Below are 18062 nucleotides of genomic sequence, written 5' to 3' on the forward strand. Positions count from 1 at the left end.
TTCACAACCGTCTGAGTGAAGAAATTTTTCCTCATCTCAGTCCTAAATGGCCGACCCCTTATCCTGCGACTATGACTCCTAGTTCTAGACTCTCCAGCCAAGAGAAACAGCCTCTCAGCATCTACCCTATCAAGCCCTCTAAGAATTTTATACGTTTCAATGAGATCACCTCTCATGTAAACTCCAAACAGTATAGGCCTATTCTACACAATCTCTCCTCATAGGACAACCCTCTCATCCCAGGAATCAATCTAGTGAACCTTTGTTGCATCCCCTCTAAAGCAAGTATATCCTTCCTTAGATAAGGAGACCAAAACTGTACACAGTAATCCAGGTGTGGTCTCACCAGAGCCCTATTTTATTGAAGCCAGCCATTTGGCACAATTGAAAGCAGGCCAGAGAAACAGCGGAGGCCACGGTGAGAAGTGCATTTCTTAAATCTATTTGCGCATTTTCAGCTAATTTGTCAAGGAACACGGCTACTTCGCTCTTTATTTACATGGAGACGCACGTTGCAAGTGAAATTTCAGGAAGATGATGTGTCCGTGCCCTGATTTATCCCTTGCATTACGTCTGCTAGCTGCATTTGTATCAATTCCTCATTAATAAAAGGGGATGGACGGAGGTGGACACTCGCCATTTCTCAGCTGGGGTTTACCCAGAATTTAAATCCAGTCCCGTGACGTCGCGAGGTGGTAAATTCCCTGAGCGCTCGACGCGACGTTTTCAAAAGATCTCAACCAGGAAACGCCAGTCCATACCTGCTGACGTCAAAATAAGTCATGTGGACTTAATTTGTTTTTTTTAAATATATAACTTATCGTTTTGGGGGGGTGGGGGAGAAATTCAAAGTTTTAAGGGATTAAACTTGAGCAAAAAAAATGGTAAACGGTTGCAAGATTAACACACGGACGTTTAACACAACAGCTTCCCCTCACCCCGGGTAATTACATGACCACCGTGTCCGACAGAGAGAAAGGACAAGGCTGTGTGAAATTGACAAGACGCCCTGGTCAGTTTTGGTGTGTGGCCGTGCCAGCGGGAATCTAATTCATGCTGACCCACCCTTCGCTCGCACCCGCGCCCTGCTCGCTCTCGCTATATATTTTTTTAAAAAACACTTCTCACACCCCCCCTGTTCCCCTCCCCTCCCCTCCCAACCAGCAACCACCCCGGGCTCGCCTCGCTTCCCTTCCCACGTACTCAATGTTTGCTTATCCGCCACAGCCAGCCGCGACAAAGAGGGACGGGCCCAAACAGTAAAAAGGAGAGTAAATTCCAGGCGACAACTCCAGCGATTTTTGTTAAAACGGCCGCCCAGCCAAGGCAAGAGTTTGCGGGTGAGAGCTTTCGGTTCATTTGATGAGTATTAACGTGAGCAACCTCCTCCTAACACAGTTTGGTTGTTGGGGGTTCTGGAGGATAAGTTGTGTGTGCGCGGATCTGAAATTCACACGGGGCTTTGTCCGCTTTTGATACACCGCGTTCCATTCGAACGTTGTGTGTCGAGCGCACGTTCCATTCGAACGCTGTGTATCGACTGCGTGGAACGCGGAGGGCGCGGACGTTCGGATGCCCCGGCCGCTCTCTGGAGCGGACAACATTTCCCGGCAAGAGGGCCGTGTGTGAAGTGTGCTCCCCCCCCGTGGCCGAAGGGGAAAAGGCCGCCACCTTGCCCGCCCCGGACGAGTAATCGATACCGAGCGGTTCGCCTGGAGACCGGGAGATTTTCGGTTTCGACCTGCTAGTAGTTTCACCGTCGCTCTCTCGCACACGAAGGAGGTAGGAGGGAAAAGGGAGAAAAAAAAAACACAATTAACTAACGCCCATTGATTCACCATCGGTGCTCGGGGCCCTGCAATGCAGATAGATACAGGCAGGAGTGGCTGACTGGGTCTGGGGAAGGGGGAAACCTGAATTACTACAACTCCAGCCCTCCTCTGTCAGCTTAAACCCGGCGGATAATTAGCCCAAGTTGGTCGGAGTAAGTCTTTTGTGTGTGTTGTGTTTTTTAAAGGATATTTCGACCAAGCGGTGGACTTTGCCCGTCTCTTCAGTCTTGTGTATAACCTCAGCAGGCGAGCTTGAGCACAGGTTATTAGCTGGGGTGAAACTTTTAAACTTTTTTTAAACGCAGAACATCTCGAGATCTTAGAAACGGAAATGAAACCTAAATTTAGCAATGGGTGAATTGTATTGAAGAGTAGCACTTATTTTGGGGAGGTGGGAGGGGGGTTTTATGTCCTCTTATAGACTTGTAGGAGCCCACGTTTTTTTAAAAAAAGTTTTTAATCACTCAACATTCATTTCACGATTTTTCGCGTTATATCAAATAATATGATGGTAAATCCGACTCACGAGCTCGCAGATCACACATTGGTCATTTTTTAAGTGTTCTTGAGATGTGGGGACACTGACCATCCCTAGTTGCCCTGAGGATATTAAGAGTCAACCACGTAGTGAGGAACTGAAGTCACATATAGGCCAGATCGGGTGGCAGGTTCCCTTCCCTAAAGGAAATTAAGTGGTCAGCTCACAAATTCACCAGCTTTATTTAATTAACTTTCACAAGTTGCCATGGTGGGATTTGAACTGGGGACCTCTGGATTGCTAGTATGGCGGCAGATAAACCCTCAGCCACTGGAAACGGTGCTGGTAGTTGTAACTGTTTCTAATTTACTTTTAAAGTCCATCAGGTCCCATGGTTTTTAACAGGCACGGTCATTTCCAGCTGGTTTAACACCGAGATATCCTGAACTGAATAAATTTTTTACAGTAATATAAAAACTATGGAATATAAAAATTTCCATAAAATAGGCTCTGGTTGTAACTGATTATCCTCGTAGCCAAATTATCTTTACAGAACGTTTTGTAATATTTTTAAGAAAAAGATGTGATTACATTTTTCACAAATGCCACGAGTTGATGCAGGGTCAATTTTTACTAAATCAATATTTTTCAGTTTTTTTTATACTGTCAACAATGTGATTAAGATTCAGTAAAGTGGACTGGTGGGTGTGTGAAATTTGCTTGAAATATGGAAAGATGTCCAGCAGTACTATTGTAGACACCGCCCTTACAAACCTGGGTTGGCTGGAGAGTGGCTGAGGTTTACTGTAGCTCTCGGGTGAAGTGATGGTTGTATATCAGTGGTTGTGTGTATATATCACGAGGGTTAGTAGTGCTGTGAGCATCTTGAGGTGATGTATGAAAAAGTGTGACACGCAGTATTAAAGCCTATTGGCTTGAATGCAGTTTTTATTCTGGTGTGGTGTCATTAAGACACTTGATTATACCCAGTGATGACACCAATCACTTGTCTGCCTTTTGACCAGTTTCAGGTCTTGTCAGTGCCATACTAAAACCATAAGAGTAACCCAGTGATTTCTCCTTTTTTATTCCCCCCCCCCCTCTCAAAAATCTCCTGTGGGGTGGGGAGACAACTGGACTTTGTCTCCTACACTGACAATTAAACACACATGGGTGGGGTAGCACACTTTAGCTCCAAACATTAACTGGCACCAAACTAGTTTATTTAATCTTAACACAAGGCAAAGGGGGGAGAGATGAGTCTGATGGTTGTCTTAATAGGTGAATAAAATACTACTGGGCACGAGCTAACTGTTCCAGTGTCCTTTATCCTGGTACATAGTGTACCATGTGTTTTAAATGATGTCGGATTTCAATTCGAAATGTTTAGTAACATAAAATAATATTTCGGAGTGCCAGCTTTTAAAAAATTCTCGGGATGTTGGCCTCGTTGACAAGGCCGGCGTTTATTACCCATCCCTAGTTGCCCTGAGAAGGTGGTGGTGGGCCGCCTTCTTGAACTGTTGCAGTCCGTGTGGTAACGGTTGAGATACAACAGAAGGACTTGCCGGGCCACTTCAGGGGGCAGTTAAGAGTCCACTACATTGGTGTGGGGCTGGAGTCACATATAGGCCAGACCAGGTAAGGACGGCAGGTTTCCTTCCCTAAAGGACATCAGTGAACCGGTTGGGTTTTTAACGACAATCCGACAGCTTCATGGTCACTTTTACTGATGCCTGCTTTTTATTTCCAGATTTTTTTTTAAAACTGAATTGAAATTCTCCAAATGCAGCGGTGGGATTTGAACTCGCGTTGTACTGGATTATTACAACCTGTCAACTGTTGCATTAGCCAGTGGACCTGTTTGCTTCATTTAAGTTGGTTACTAAAGTATTATATAACCGCTGTTGTCGTAGATTGTTTTTGAGTTCAGTAAGTGTCCAATATAGGCTGGCAGTCTGATGCAGCTCGTGGGTGGCCTAATCCAGTGTGCCTGACAGCACGAGCCAAGGATGCCACCTGTCATTTCCGTGTGACTTGATCCCAGGGCTATCTTGGCCAGGAAGCTTATTGTCTTTGTGGGTCACTGCCTTAGTGCCGCAGGATCATGTACGGCGTTTGGATTTATTTCCTTGTTAATTTGCACGTTTCTCAGGTCGTGGCTTCAAGTCCCACTCCAGAGACTTGAGGCCAAAATCTAGGCCGACATTGCCAGTGCAGTACTGAGGGAGTGCTGCACTGTCGGGAGATGTCGTCTTTCAGATGTGACGTTAAACCGAGGCCGCGTCTGCCCTCTCAGGTGAATGTAAAAGATCCCATGACACTATTTGGTAGAAGAGCAGGGAAGGTCTCCCTGGCCAATATTTATACCTCAAACAACATCACTAATATAGATTATCTGGTCATTATCACATTGCTGTTTGTGGGACCTTGCTGTGCGCAAATTGGCTGCCGCATTTCCTACATTACAACCGTGACTACAATTCAAAAGTACTTCATGGGCTGTAAAGCGCTTTGGGATGTCCTGAAAGGCACTGTGTAAATGCAAGTCTTTTTCTGATACAGAACGTGCTCTGATTTAGGGTTTCTCTACCCGTGAGGCAGCTGTGCTTAAATATGACTCCATTCAAACCTCCAGGCCCACCAAATTGAAACAGGACAAGCCAACAATAAGATCATTAAGCAAATAAAAAGGGTCTGGATTGACAGGGCTTGGCTGAGTGAAAATGATGTACTTGCAGAGGGTGGGAGTAATAGTGTTTTCTCTGCAGTATCATGGGGTGGTTTAAGAACTATATTTGGGATCAGATTGCATGCTTTCCACTGCAAGGAATTTTTTTTGGGGGGGGATGGGTGGGGTGTAGTGTGGAGATTTAGAGAAGCAACCTTCAGTATATGGTTTGTAGAAGAAGAATGTCGTATTGTGATCTGAGTCATGCTTCTAATGAGTCGGAGGAGACACCACTGTGAATATAAAGTGCACTTGTGTTCTTATGGTTGCGGGACTTTAAATTACTCGAAATACTCTAAAAGGAGCTGTTGTGGAAGGGAAAGTAGACATTTGTACATAATTTTAAATTGCGTATGAAAAATGTTGGATGTACACAAAACACCGAACAATGTGTTAATTCTTAAGTGGTTGTTCATCAGAACTGTTTAAGAAATAATCAATTGCTGCACTCCTAAATCCTTCACAGTCCATATACACATGCTGAGCATATTGACATGCGAAGGATGTTTCGAGTGCTTCATACTGGGGTAAATATTTACATGCACGCCATCTTAAGCTGACAGTGTTTAGCTCATGTCAGCTTGTTAGCATTTCACAAGAAAAATAAGCTTTTATTGACTGGGATTGGTGGTAGATGCCAGCAACCTTTCAGGTTAGTTCAGGGGTGGGGCTGGAACCTATTTGGACCAAGCGACTTGGTTTGACTCAGTCCCATCCTCCATCCGATCTTACTTTCTCCCTTTGGTTGCACGCAAACTTGAGGCAGAAAAGTTTTACAATGAGCTGATGGTTTCTGAGAGTCACAGTTACAGCTGTAAATATTTACTGTGTGCCCATAAAAAAAATTAGATGGCTACTAAATTGCAGCTTTTAAAATTTATTTGCATCAGATGAACTTCCTAGGGTGCGTCTCGCTGTTGTTTTGTGTGAAAGTTTATTCTACGATTTTAAAAATTAATTGTCTGGATGTGGGCGTCGCTGGCAAGGCCGGCATTTATTGCCCATCCCTAGTTGCCCCTCTAGAAGGTGGTGGTGGGCTGACTACTTGAACTGCTACAGTCCGTGTGGTGAAGGTTCTCCCACAATGATGGTAGGCAGGGAGTCCCAGGATTTTGACTCAGCGACTGTGACACATGTCCAAGTCAGAATGGTGTGTGACTTGGAGGGGAATTTAGTGGTGATGGCGTTCCCATGCACCTGTTGCCCTTGTCCCAGGTGGTGGAGGTCGCCGGTTTGGGAGGTGCTGCTGAAGAAGCCGTGGCTAGTTGCTGCAGTGCATCCTGTAGGTGGTACACACTGCAGCCACGGTGCGCCGGTGGTGGAGGGAGTGGGTGTTCAGGCTAGTGGATGAGATGCACATCAAGCGGGCTGCTTTGTCCTGGATGGTGTCGAGCTTCTTGAGTGTTGTTGCAGCTGCTCCCTTCCAGGCAAGTGGAGAGTATTCCATCACACTCCTGACTTGTGCCTGGTAGGTGGTGGAGAGGCTTTGGGGAGTCAGGAGGTGAGTCACTCGCCGCAGAATACTCAGCCTCTGACCTGCTGTAATAGCCACGGCATTTATGTGGCTGGTCCAGTTGAGTTTGGTTGCGACTGCCTTTTTTTTAAAGATAGGATGTTCCTGGTGTGAGTGAATCGAGTTTATTTGAACATTCTTGTCGCTGTACTTGGAGAATTTCCAGGGTTTGGAAATAGCATGGGGAATAATTACACTGAGATTCCCATATTTAGGATTTCACTACCACAGAGTGGCCGACTGAGCTCGCTTGAGATTTATTTGCTTCCAGTGGCAGTCCTTTTGTTACTGTGCAGTAACCAGGGAGAGACAGCATCATCTGAATTAAAGCAGCCTCTATGGGGGAAATGTGAGGAGTTATATTATCAATAAAAGTACAATAGATTGCAAACCCCAAGACTGGAGGCAGTCAATGAGAAGACATAATTTAGCACCCCGTGCCTGTTCCTGCAAATCGTATTTGTGTGCGTGTTTCTTTTTTGATGTTTGCGTAATGGTTTTACGTACAAGAAAATGAACCTTTTTCACAGAATCAAGAGAAATAATCGGCTCGAAGTTACTGCTGGTAATAACAGTGATAGACTTTTAATGCATTTGTATGACATTCCTCTGGTTGCTATTTTGACTGGTTTGTTTCAAATGGGGATTTAGCTGGAGTGTTTGGGAATGAATAGTAGTTCACACAACCTGACTTAACTTTTATCCCATCAGTCGTCCCATTATATAACTTTGAAGTTTAAAAAAAAAAGTTTTCATCCTCGCTTTCAAATCACTCCACGTCCCATCTTGCCGCCTTGATCTCCTCCAACCTTGTGTGCCCACATGCACTATTTGCTGCTCTGACACCAGGCCACTCCCTGTGCCCTGCTTCCTCTCCTCTCTGAGTCTGAGTGGCCACTCATTCAGAAACCATCCCACTGTCCATCCTAAATATCAACCCCCCCCATCCTTTCACCTCCCTTTTTTTTGAAAAACCCCTTCCTCTTCAGACCCAAGCTCTCGCCCCCTTCTCCATATTATTTTTTTTCTTCAATGTAAAGCACTTGGGACATCCTTTATGAGTACTGTAGAAATACAAGCTGTTTTGAAGTGTTTAAGTTTCGTAATATTCCTAATTGTAATGCTCCAGGTGTCAGCCGTCTCTCAGTGGGTCAGAACACTGGGTTCAAGTCCCATTCCGGAGGCTTGAGCGCACAATCTAGGCAGACACTTCAGTGCAGTACTGAGGGAGTCCTGCCCTGTCGGAGGTGTCGTTTTTCAAATGAGACGTTAAACCAAGGCCTCATCTGCTCTCCTGGGTAGATGTAAAAATCCCTTGGAACTATTCAAAGAAGAGCAGGGGAATATCAACACCAAAAACAGATGATCTGGTCATTTATTTCAGAGCTGTTTGTGGGAGCTTGCTGTGCACAAGTTGGCTGCCGAGTTTCCTACATTACAACAGTGACTACACTTCAAACGTATTTAAATGGCTAGGGAGCACTTTGGGATGACTTGAGGTTGTGAAAAGCACTATGAAAAGCAAGTTCTCCTAGTTCGTTTTACAGGATGCTGATTTTTTTTTTAAACCCAGCATAAAAATTAGTTACGACCCAAATTGAAGGCCCCAGGCCAATACCTGACACCAGGCCAAGTCTCCACGTGGCTCTGCTGCCTGGCGTGAAAGTATTGGTGTCTGTCGCCAACGCCATCCTGCTCCATCACGATGGGAGGTGGCTGAATGGATAGGTGAAAAGTCAAGTCTCTCTGTCTGCCCGCTCTCCTTATTCCGTAGGGCGAGGAAAGTCACTGTGTCCTCCAACACTATTCCTGCCGAGTAAAACTGCTTTATATTTTACTGGAGACTTGGGTGAAGTTGGAAACCAGATCCTGGTACAGTCTCCATGGTCATTCAACACCTACCCGCCCCACCACCCGCCCCCACACAAAAAAAATCATGCTTGCTTTACATCAAATCAACTGGGTTTGCAAGATTTGTCTTTTTTTTCCCCCCCCTCTGTCCCCAAACATCTCTTAATAATTTTGATAATCAGCTAAGGAGACTGCTGCTCAACTTCTGGTTATGCTTATCCTCCACCTCCACCAGCCTGGTCACCCAGCGAGTGGGTTAGAGGACCTCCTGGTGGGTCCGCCCCGGTCCTGGCAAGATCTACCGTACGCAGGCCACACATGTCCGGTTCGCGCCCGGTTAACCGTAGAATATCCTCCATCGCCAAGACCGCCTACTTCCGCCTCCATAATATCGCCTGTCTCCGCTCCTGCCACTGAAACCTTTATCCATGTCTTTGTTACCTCTATAGACTCGACTATTCCAATGCTCTCCTAGCCGGCCTCCCATCTTCCACCTTCCAGCTCATCTGAATCCCTGCTGCCCGTATCCTAACTCGCACCAAGACCCATCGCCCCTGTGCTTACTGACCTACATTGGTGCCCGGTCCACCAAGGCCTCAAATTTAAAATTCTCATCCTAGTATTCAAATCCCTCCGTGGCCTCGCCTCTCCCTATCTCTGTAACCCGCTCCAGCCCTGTAACCATATGAAAACTCTGCGTTCCTCCAATTCTGGCCATCTTGCGCAAACCCAACTTCCTTTACCCCACCATTGACGGCCATGCCGTCAGCTGCCTGGGCTGCAAGCTCTGGAATTCCCTCCCTAATCCTCACCACCTCTCTCTCCTTTAAGACGCTCCTTTAAACCTACCTCTTCGACTAAGCTTTTAGTCACCTGTCCTAAATTTTCCTTCTTTGGCTTGGTGTTAATTTTTGTCTGATTACACTCCTGTAAAGTCGCTTGGGGCATTTAAGGTAGTAAAAGTTCCTCTATAAATGCAAGTTGTTGTTGAATACGCTAGAGATCTTCCGAGACTGTGGGGGGGGGAGTCACCCCAGGATTTTGAACGCTTTATCAACACCAATTATGTTAAGTTGCCATTTAAAAAAAAACTTGCTAATGGCCAAATTTATTTTGGATAGGGCATCTGCTACTCATTGGCGATGCCCTCCTACCAGTGGGCACCTGCAATTGTCTGCTCAATGCCACCCACTCAGCTATGTTTTTGATCAAGTGAACTAGAGCTGATAGAACATAGTGTCTTGGAAGGGACCACAACTGACTCTCCTACTGAGTCCTGCAGTCCTTAAAAGTCACGTATGTCCTTTTATCTTAATGCATCCTAACTCAAAGAGCAAAATGAAGTCGTTTGTGAAGTCCAGGGTCTGTAGACTTGCTGTGTTTCTGCCTTCAGTCATGCTCTTCCAAAAAAAAAGGTTGGACTTTTAAATGAGTCCTTCCAAAACTAATCCCTTAATTTTGTTTATGATGGGATGTATCTTGATGGAGGTTAACAACATCTCTGGTCCAGCTCTCTCATTATGTCTGATGAGCTTCAGTGAATTAATGACTGCCTGTTCCTTCTTTAGCTCTGGAGCATTAGTGTCTTTAATTAAAAAGGGGGAGGGGGGTGGTGAGGAGGGGAAGCAATCAAGGTTGGTCATTTATAGATCACTGAAGTTTTGAGAAAAGCAGATGTGGAGCAGGGGGCAGTGGGGCCGCGAGGAGTGGGGAGGGCAGGTGCCACAGGGGGAGGGGCGGCGGGGCCGTGAGGAGTTGGCGGGGGTGGGGGTGGGGGTGCCGCTGGGGGAGGTGGAGGGGGTTGCTTATTGGACTTTCAACCCCAGCATCACGCGTGTGACCCGAGTGGAACAGCTCACGAGACAAGCACATGGAAAGTGCTTCGCCTCCTGAATGCCGAAGTTTTTACTTTTAATCCACGAGCAACACTGTGAATCGTCACTGTTGCAGCCCTTGCCTCGGCTGGCGTTTGTCTTCGGGTGGGTGTGAAGGGTGCCACAAGGTCCCTGATGTGATGCTGTGTTGTGCAAATCCAACTTGGATGCATCGAAAGGCAGCTTTACATAGAATTTACAGCACAGAAACAGGCCATTCTGCCCAACTGGTCTGTGCTGGTGTTTATGCTCCACATGAGCCTCCTCCCTCCCTACTTCATCTAATCCTATCAGCATATCCTTCTATTCCTTTCTCCCCCGTGTACTTCTTTAGCTTCCCCGTAAATGCATCCATGCTATTCGCCTCAACTATTCCTTGTGATAGTGAGTTCCACATTCTAACCACTCTCTGGGTAAAGGAGTTTTTCCTGAATTCCTTATTGGATTTATTAGTGACTCTCTTATATTAATGGCCCCTAGTTTTGGACTCCCCCCATAAGTGGAAACATCTTCTCTATGTCTGTTCAGTTTGACGGTGAGCAGTGAACTCATCCTCTGGCTATTGCTGACCCCATTCTTTGCTCCTTCACCCTTCTGAGATCTGGTTGGTTCGAGCTCTTCATACTGAGTGCTTATATATAACAGAAGCTTAATTTGTGCCTTTGATCATGTCATAAAATCATACAGCACAGAAGGAGGCCATTTGGCCCTTAGCACTTGTGCTGGCTTTTTGAAAGAGCTATCCAATTAGTCCCACTCCCCTGCTCTTTTCCCCCTAGCCAAGTATTTATCCAGTTCCTTTTTGAAAGTTACTATTGAATCTGCTTCCACCACCCTTTCAGGCAGTGCAGTGCATTTCAGATCATAACAACTCGCTGCTTTAAAAAAAAAATTATCCTCAACTCCCCTCTGGTTCTTTTGCCAATTATCTTAAATCTGTGTCCTCTGATTATCGACCCTCCTGCCTGTGGAAACAGTTTCTCCTTAATTACTCTGTCAAAACCCTTACGATTTTGAACACCTCTATCAAATCTCCCCTTAACCTTCTCTGCTTTAAGGAGAACAATCCCAGCTTCTCATGTAGCTCCACATAACTAAGGCCCCCCATCCTTTCTGTGCTCTGCCTTCATTTTATTTTTTCGAAAAGAACCACTCCCTCGCTGAGAGCGAGCGCAGGCTCCAGTGGCCCAGTAGCTGCTGCGGTGAGGCATAGACGGGCCTCCCTGGTGGAGGTTGAGGAGAGGAAACTGAAAACAGAACTGTGATGCAACCAAGATTGAAATCGTTGTAATGGATTATGGAGGACCGATAATGGATTGGAATATTACTGGAGAGAGTTCAGACCGAGAAAGAGTCTTTTGGAAGCAGAGGCAGCAAAGGTCAAGTAACAAAAGATTTCATGTAGGGTTTTGCTTTATTTTGCAGTGAGCTTGGTGCTGTTTCAAGGTAGGATTTAGTGTGCTTAGTTTTTGATCTGTTGTGGTTTATGGAATAGAGTTGTGTAGGTCTTATTGTCTTGGGTGGAGGGGAAGGAGAAAGAACCTGTTTAAGAAGTAAGAGAGATAATTTGTCAACAAGCTGGGACTTGAAGTACATTTATATATAGTTGTGGGGGGGGGCGGGTGGGTAGGGGTAGCAGAGGGTCCTCAGCGTGGCTCAGTGGTACCACTCTTGCCTCTGAGTCAGAAGGTTGGGGGTTCAAGTCCCACTCTAGAGACTTGAGCACATAATCCGTGCCGTATTTCCTACATTACAACAGTGACTACACTTCAAAACTACTTAAAAGCACTTTGGGATGTCCTGTAATCTTGAAAGGCGCTATATAATTTTTTTTTTCAATGGATAGCGTACGTTTAGTGACACTTTATGACTTGAGGGCAATGGGGTTAAGACATGTATCCAGGACAGGGGCAGACTGGCTCCACGAAAAGACACAGGATTCTCTGGGATTCTCATGGTGGGGGGTTGCCGATAATACAGTGTATGGAATCATTCACGGGGGCGCTGGGAAATCTCCTGATTTCCCATATGGCCGGTCCGCCCCCTGAACTGGGTTTGGGGGGTGGTGGGTGGTGCGGTGGTGGTGAAGAGATGGCAAATTGTTGGACTTGTGTCTGGTCAGGAGCTTTTAACTTTTTACCAACATGGTTTTTTTTTTCTTTTTTGTTTTCAAATGGCGATTGTGTTGAGGTTGTGGTTTCAGCCTCGGGGTCATTCCAAGCCCAGTAATGTAAGGGAGTGAACTGTGGTTAGTTGCTTCAGTGATCTTACTAGTTCAACTGTGTATTCACTTCCTGGGCATTCTTTTTGTTGGAGTCTGAGCTCTTTTTCGCATTTGCTGTGTTTGTAACTGAGCTCTTGAACCTGCCGTCCGTGCTCAGCGTATTGGACTATATTTCCATCTGGTCCGTAGAAGCCCCCCTCTTTTTTTTTTTTCCCCCTTCAATTTTGAGGATAGCCCCATAAGATAGTTGATGGTACTCCCTCCCTTTCTTACAATCTTTGTTTCCCCTAGCACTGATGCACCAACTTAGAAAGAATTAAAACAAATGTTGGTGTTTTGACATTTTTCGCAAAACAGGTATAGCAAGCCTACTGAAAGGTGTGGGATTGGCCATATGTAACCATACAAGAGGGAATTTAGCCATCTATACCCCTCAATTGGAATATAGTTCACATTTCTCTTATTGCTCATTGGTAGCACTCAATTCTGAGTCAAAAGGTCATGGGTTCAAGCCCCACCCCAGGACATGAGCACATAATCTTGGCTGATATTTCAGTGCAGTCCTGAGGGCGTGCTGCACTGTCTTTTGGCTGAGATGTTGAACCAAGGCCCCACCTGCCTCTTTAGTTGGAAGTAAATGGTCCCATGGCACGATTCAAAGAAGAGCAGGAGATGTTCCTAGTATTGTGGCTAAATTGATCCCTCAACTGACGCTATCAAAAGTAGATTAACAGGCCACTCATATCATTGCCGTGCACATGTTGGCTGCCATGCCACTCCAGAAGTTATTAACACTTTAGCATCCTATGAGGACATGGAAATCTGCCTCTATCTATCCATGTAGACTGAGCTATAAAGACCAGCAAGGTCCCAGGTTTGATCCCCTGTTTTGGGTTAACTGATCTCGGGAGTAGCAGCAGGGTGATGCAATCAGCCCAGTACCCCCGGATTAGGATTAGGATAAAACAGCTCCAGGTTCCTGTTGAGTGATCTCCACTCCCCGGTGTGTGTTTGCTTGTGGACAGTGACTGAGGTCAAAGATTGATTAGCCCTCTAGATGACCGCTGTCTGGATTCACCCGTGAATGATGGCCGCTTGCCTGAGGTACCAGAGGAGTCCCAGCAACTGTTACACATCATGGCAACACCTTCTGGAGAAGAGGCTGGGCGGGGGGTGGGGGTGGTGGAATGAGATCCATATAAAGTTCATGGTATCAGGTACAGCATAGGAGGAGGCCATTCGGCCCATTGTGCCTGTGCCGGCTCTTTGAAAGAGCTATCCAATAGTCCCACTCACCTCTTTCCCCAAAGCCCTGTAAATTGTTTCCCTTCAAGTATTTATTCAATTCCCTTTTGAAAGTTACTATTGAATCTGCTTCCACCACCCTTTCAGGCAGTGCATTCCAGGTCATTACAACTCGCTGTGTTTAAAAAAAAAATGTTTCCCTTTGTCGCCTCTGTCTTTTTGCCGATCACCTTCAATCTGTGTGCTCTGGTTACCGACACATCTGCCACCTGAAACGGTTTCTCCTTGTTTACTCTGTCAAAACCGTTCATAATTTTGAACACCTATATCAAATCTCCCCTTAATCCTCTCAATTCTAAGGAGAATAAGTCCAGTTTCTCCAGTCTCCACATAACTGAAGTCCCTCATCCCTGGCACCATTCTAGTAAATCTTTTCTGCCCTCTCTAAGGCCTTGACATCCTTCCTAAAGTGCGGTGCCCAGAATTGTACACAATACTCCAGCTGAGGCCTGATGAGTGTTTTATAAAGGTTTAGCATAACTTCCTTGCTTTTGTACTCCATGCCTCTGTTAATAATGCCTAGGATCCCATATGCATTTTTAACAGCCTTCTCAACTGGTCCTGCCACCCTCAAAGATTTGTGTATGTGTATCCCCAGGTCTCTCTGTTCCTGCACCCCTTTAAAATTGTACCATTTAGTTTATATTGCCTCTCCTCATTCTTCCTACCAAAATGCATCACTTCACACTTCTCTCTGTTAAATTTCATCTGCCATGTGTCTGCCCATTTCACCAGTCTGTCCATGTCCTCCTGAAGTTTGTTACTATTCTACATATTGTTTTCTACACTTTCGAGTTTCATGTCATCTGCAAACTTTGAAATTATATCCTCTATACCCAGGTCATTAATATATATCAAAAAGAGCATTGGTCCCAATACTGACCCTGGAGAACACCCCTGTATACTTCCCTCCAGTCTGAAAAACAGTCATTCACCACTACTCTCTGCTTTCTGTCCCTTTAGCAATTTTGTATCCACGCTGCCACTGTCCCTTTAATCCCATGGGTTTTATTTTCCTAACAAGTCTATTATGTGGTACTTTATCATATGCCTTTTGCAAGTCCATATACACAACATCAACTGCACTACCCTCATCAACCCTCTCTGTTACTTCATCAAAGAACTCAATCAAGTTAGTCAAACACAATTTGCCTTTAACAAATCCATGCTAACTTCCATTTATTAGCCCCTACTTTTTCAAGTGCCGATTAATTTTGTGCCAGATTATTGTCTCTAAAAGTTTCCCTCCTACCGAAGTTAGATTGACTGGCTTGTAATTGCCGGGTTTATCCCGCTCCGTTTTTTTGAATGGGGTGTAATATTTGCAATCCTCCAGCACCATCCCCATGTCGAAGGAGGTTTGGAAGATTGTGGCCAGAGCCTCTGCAGTTTCCACCCTTACTTCCCCCAGTAACCTAGGATGCATCCCATCTGGACCGGGTGACTTTTCTACTTTGAGTACTGCCAATCTTTTAAGTATCTCCTCTTCATCTATTTTTATCCTGTCCAATATCGCTACTACCTCCTCCTTTACTGCTACATTGGCAGCATCCTCTTCTCTAGTGAAGACTGATGCGAAGTATTCATTTAGTACCTCAGCCATGCCCTCTGCCTCCACAAGAAGATCTTCTTTTCTGTCCCTAATCGATCCTATCGTTCCTTTGACTGCCCTTTTACTGTTTATGTTTAAAGAAGACTTTTGGATTCCCTTTTATGTTAGCCGCTAATCTACTCTCATACTCTCTCTTTGCCCCTCTTATTCCCTTTTTTAGATCTCCTCTGCACTTTCTGTATTCAGCCTGGTTCTCTACTGTATTATGAACCTTACGTGCGTCAAAAGCCTCCTTTTTCTGTTTCATTTTAATCTCTATATCTTTAGTCATCCAGAGAGCTCTAGCTGGTGTAATTCATAAATGAGAGGAAAACCCACCAGGCATGAGTAAGGGAGATACAACAATGGACCTACAGGTGGGTCTTGTCGACTTGGGCCCCATGAACGATGTAGAGTTCACAGGTTGTTTACAATACAAATGAGCCTGAATTCTCTGGTAAATACAGATTCCTTTTTGCTGCAACGCCATGTTTTTATATGAGTACAAATGCTGTCAAATTCAGTATATTAGTCTGAATAAGAAATCATGCACCCAATACAAAGGAGAACAGATTGTCGCTTGAACTGCTTGCTCTCTCATTCAGGGAAGAGCTGTGTAGCTTAGGGAGGGATGTGGAATCTGACTGAGGCTCGGCTTTTTAAGTGTAAGTTTAATAGAAAGTAAGGTTTGAGTTTATATAGCGCCTTTCATGACTTCGGGACAACCTGAAGACCTTTACAGCCAATGAAGTACTTGTTAAACTTATCACTGTTATAATGTAGGAAACACGGCAGCCAATTTGTGCACAGCAAGGTCCCACAACCAGCAAAGTGATAATGAGGGATAAATGTTGGCCTGGACACCGGGGGAAACTCCCCTGCCCTTTTACTTCCGATAGTGCTATGGAATCTTTTACGTCCACCTGAGAGGGCAGATGGGGGTCTCGATTAAACGTCACATCTGAAAGATGGCACCTCCGACAGTGCAGCACTCCCTCGGTACTGCACTGGGAGTGTCGGCCTAGATCTTGTGCTCAAGTCTCTGCAGTGGGACTTGAATCCACAACCTTCTGACTCCGAGGTGAGAGTGCTACCAACTGAGCCACAGCTGACACCTAGTAATATCCCTAACCACGTATGATATTTTTTTCAGCTTGGATTTATAAATATGCAAGGGATTAGTTTGTGTTGGAATGCAATGGTCCGAGCAGTCAGTTCACAAAAAGTACTTGGATTTGCACTAGAAGTGCCGTAACCTACAAGGCCATGGACCAAGAGCTGGAAATGTGGGATTCGGTTGAAGAGCTCTTTTTCGGCCGGCACATACATGATGGGCCGAATGGTCGCCTCCTGTGCCAGAAATTTCTCTGATTCTATGATATGATTCTTGTGTAGCCTTGGATTTGGGTCCAAACAGCCAGCCTGAATTTCAGTGAGTTTTCCAAAGTTGCCAGCTGAGTACAGGGCGGAGAAACATCACAACAGTAAAACATTCCAGCACAGGAGGAGGAGGTGGAGGTGGTGATGGACTGAGTCTTGCCTTCGCTCTGCTGCAGAGCTTATCTTGCTGTGAACAGCACTGATGGTCATGGAGAAATTAATGGTCTCAGCTCACTGTCTCTCTGTTTGATATTCATCATTAGCAAAGAATAGAAAAGGTTTGCTTTTGTAAATGATATGCACATAATTTTGAAAATTGAAAAGGACAGCCAATATGAAAGGATTAATGAATTAAATTATTTGCTGCATTCTTCCTGATGAATATGTCCAGTGTTTAACCCGGTGAATGTCAACCAGTTTTTTTTTTCATTGGCAATCTATATTTAGGGATATTACTCACAAGCCACTTGTTGCTCTCCTCCTCTCCGCTTCTCTCTTCCCGTGTACTGAATTAAATAATGTGACACTTTGTGTGAGGGAAGATGCTAATCGTGCATTAATCTGCAATAAAAATATGGTTTAGAAAATGAACTTGCTGGACTGTGACCGCAATCAATTGCAGGTCCCATGTATGTAATCTGGGGCTGAGAGACTTGACCGTTCCATTCTAGGAGCTACAGCTATCTTTGTGTTGGAAACAACACCGCCCTAAACAGATTAACTGGTCATTCATCATCAACAACAGCAACAACTTGCATTTATATAGCGCCTTTAACATAGTCCAACGTCCCAAGGTGCTTCACAGAAGCGATTATCGAGCAAAATTTTACATTGAACCACATAAGGAGGTATTAGGACAGATGAGCAAAAGCTTGGTCAAAGAGGTAGGTCTTAAAGGAGGAGGGAGAGGTGAGGTTTAGGGAGGGAATTTCCGAGGTTAGGGCCCAGGCAGCTGAAAGCACGGCTGCCAGTGGTGGAGCGATTAAAATCGGGGGATGTGCAAGAGGCAAGAATTGGAGGAACGCAGAGATCTCGGAGGGTTTTAGGGCTAGAGGAGGTCACGGAGATAGGGAGGGGTGAGGCCATGGAGGGATTTGAAATCAAGGATGAGAATTTTAAAATCGAGGCGTTCCCGGACCGGGAGCCAATGTAGGTCAGCGAGCCAAGGTAGGGGTGGAGACGGACGGTGTTATAAAGGCAGTCTTGGTGATGGAGCGGATGTGCGGTTGGAAGCTCATCTCGACGTCAAATAGGACGCCAAGGTTGCGAACGATCTGGTTTGG

At 45.4% G+C, this 18062-nt stretch overlaps 1 protein-coding gene across 5 annotated transcripts in view; it reads left to right on the top strand.

Moving 5' to 3' along the window:
* The first annotated feature begins 1039 nt into the window (after positions 1 to 1039).
* Positions 1040 to 18062, top strand: part of LOC137341540 (GTPase KRas) — a 48864-nt gene continuing 31841 nt past the window's right edge. The window contains exon 1 of one of the 5 annotated variants that reach the window (XM_068004701.1): positions 1040 to 1340. The gene's annotated coding sequence lies outside the window, so the exon portion shown is untranslated. Of the gene's footprint in view, positions 1341 to 1531; positions 1783 to 1920; positions 1985 to 18062 lie in introns of those variants that run through there. The other 4 variants (XM_068004699.1, XM_068004696.1, XM_068004697.1 and 1 more) reach the window with 4 other exon arrangements.

This window comes from Heptranchias perlo, chromosome 24 (genome assembly GCF_035084215.1).
Source record: "Heptranchias perlo isolate sHepPer1 chromosome 24, sHepPer1.hap1, whole genome shotgun sequence".
NCBI lineage: Eukaryota > Metazoa > Chordata > Chondrichthyes > Hexanchiformes > Hexanchidae > Heptranchias > Heptranchias perlo.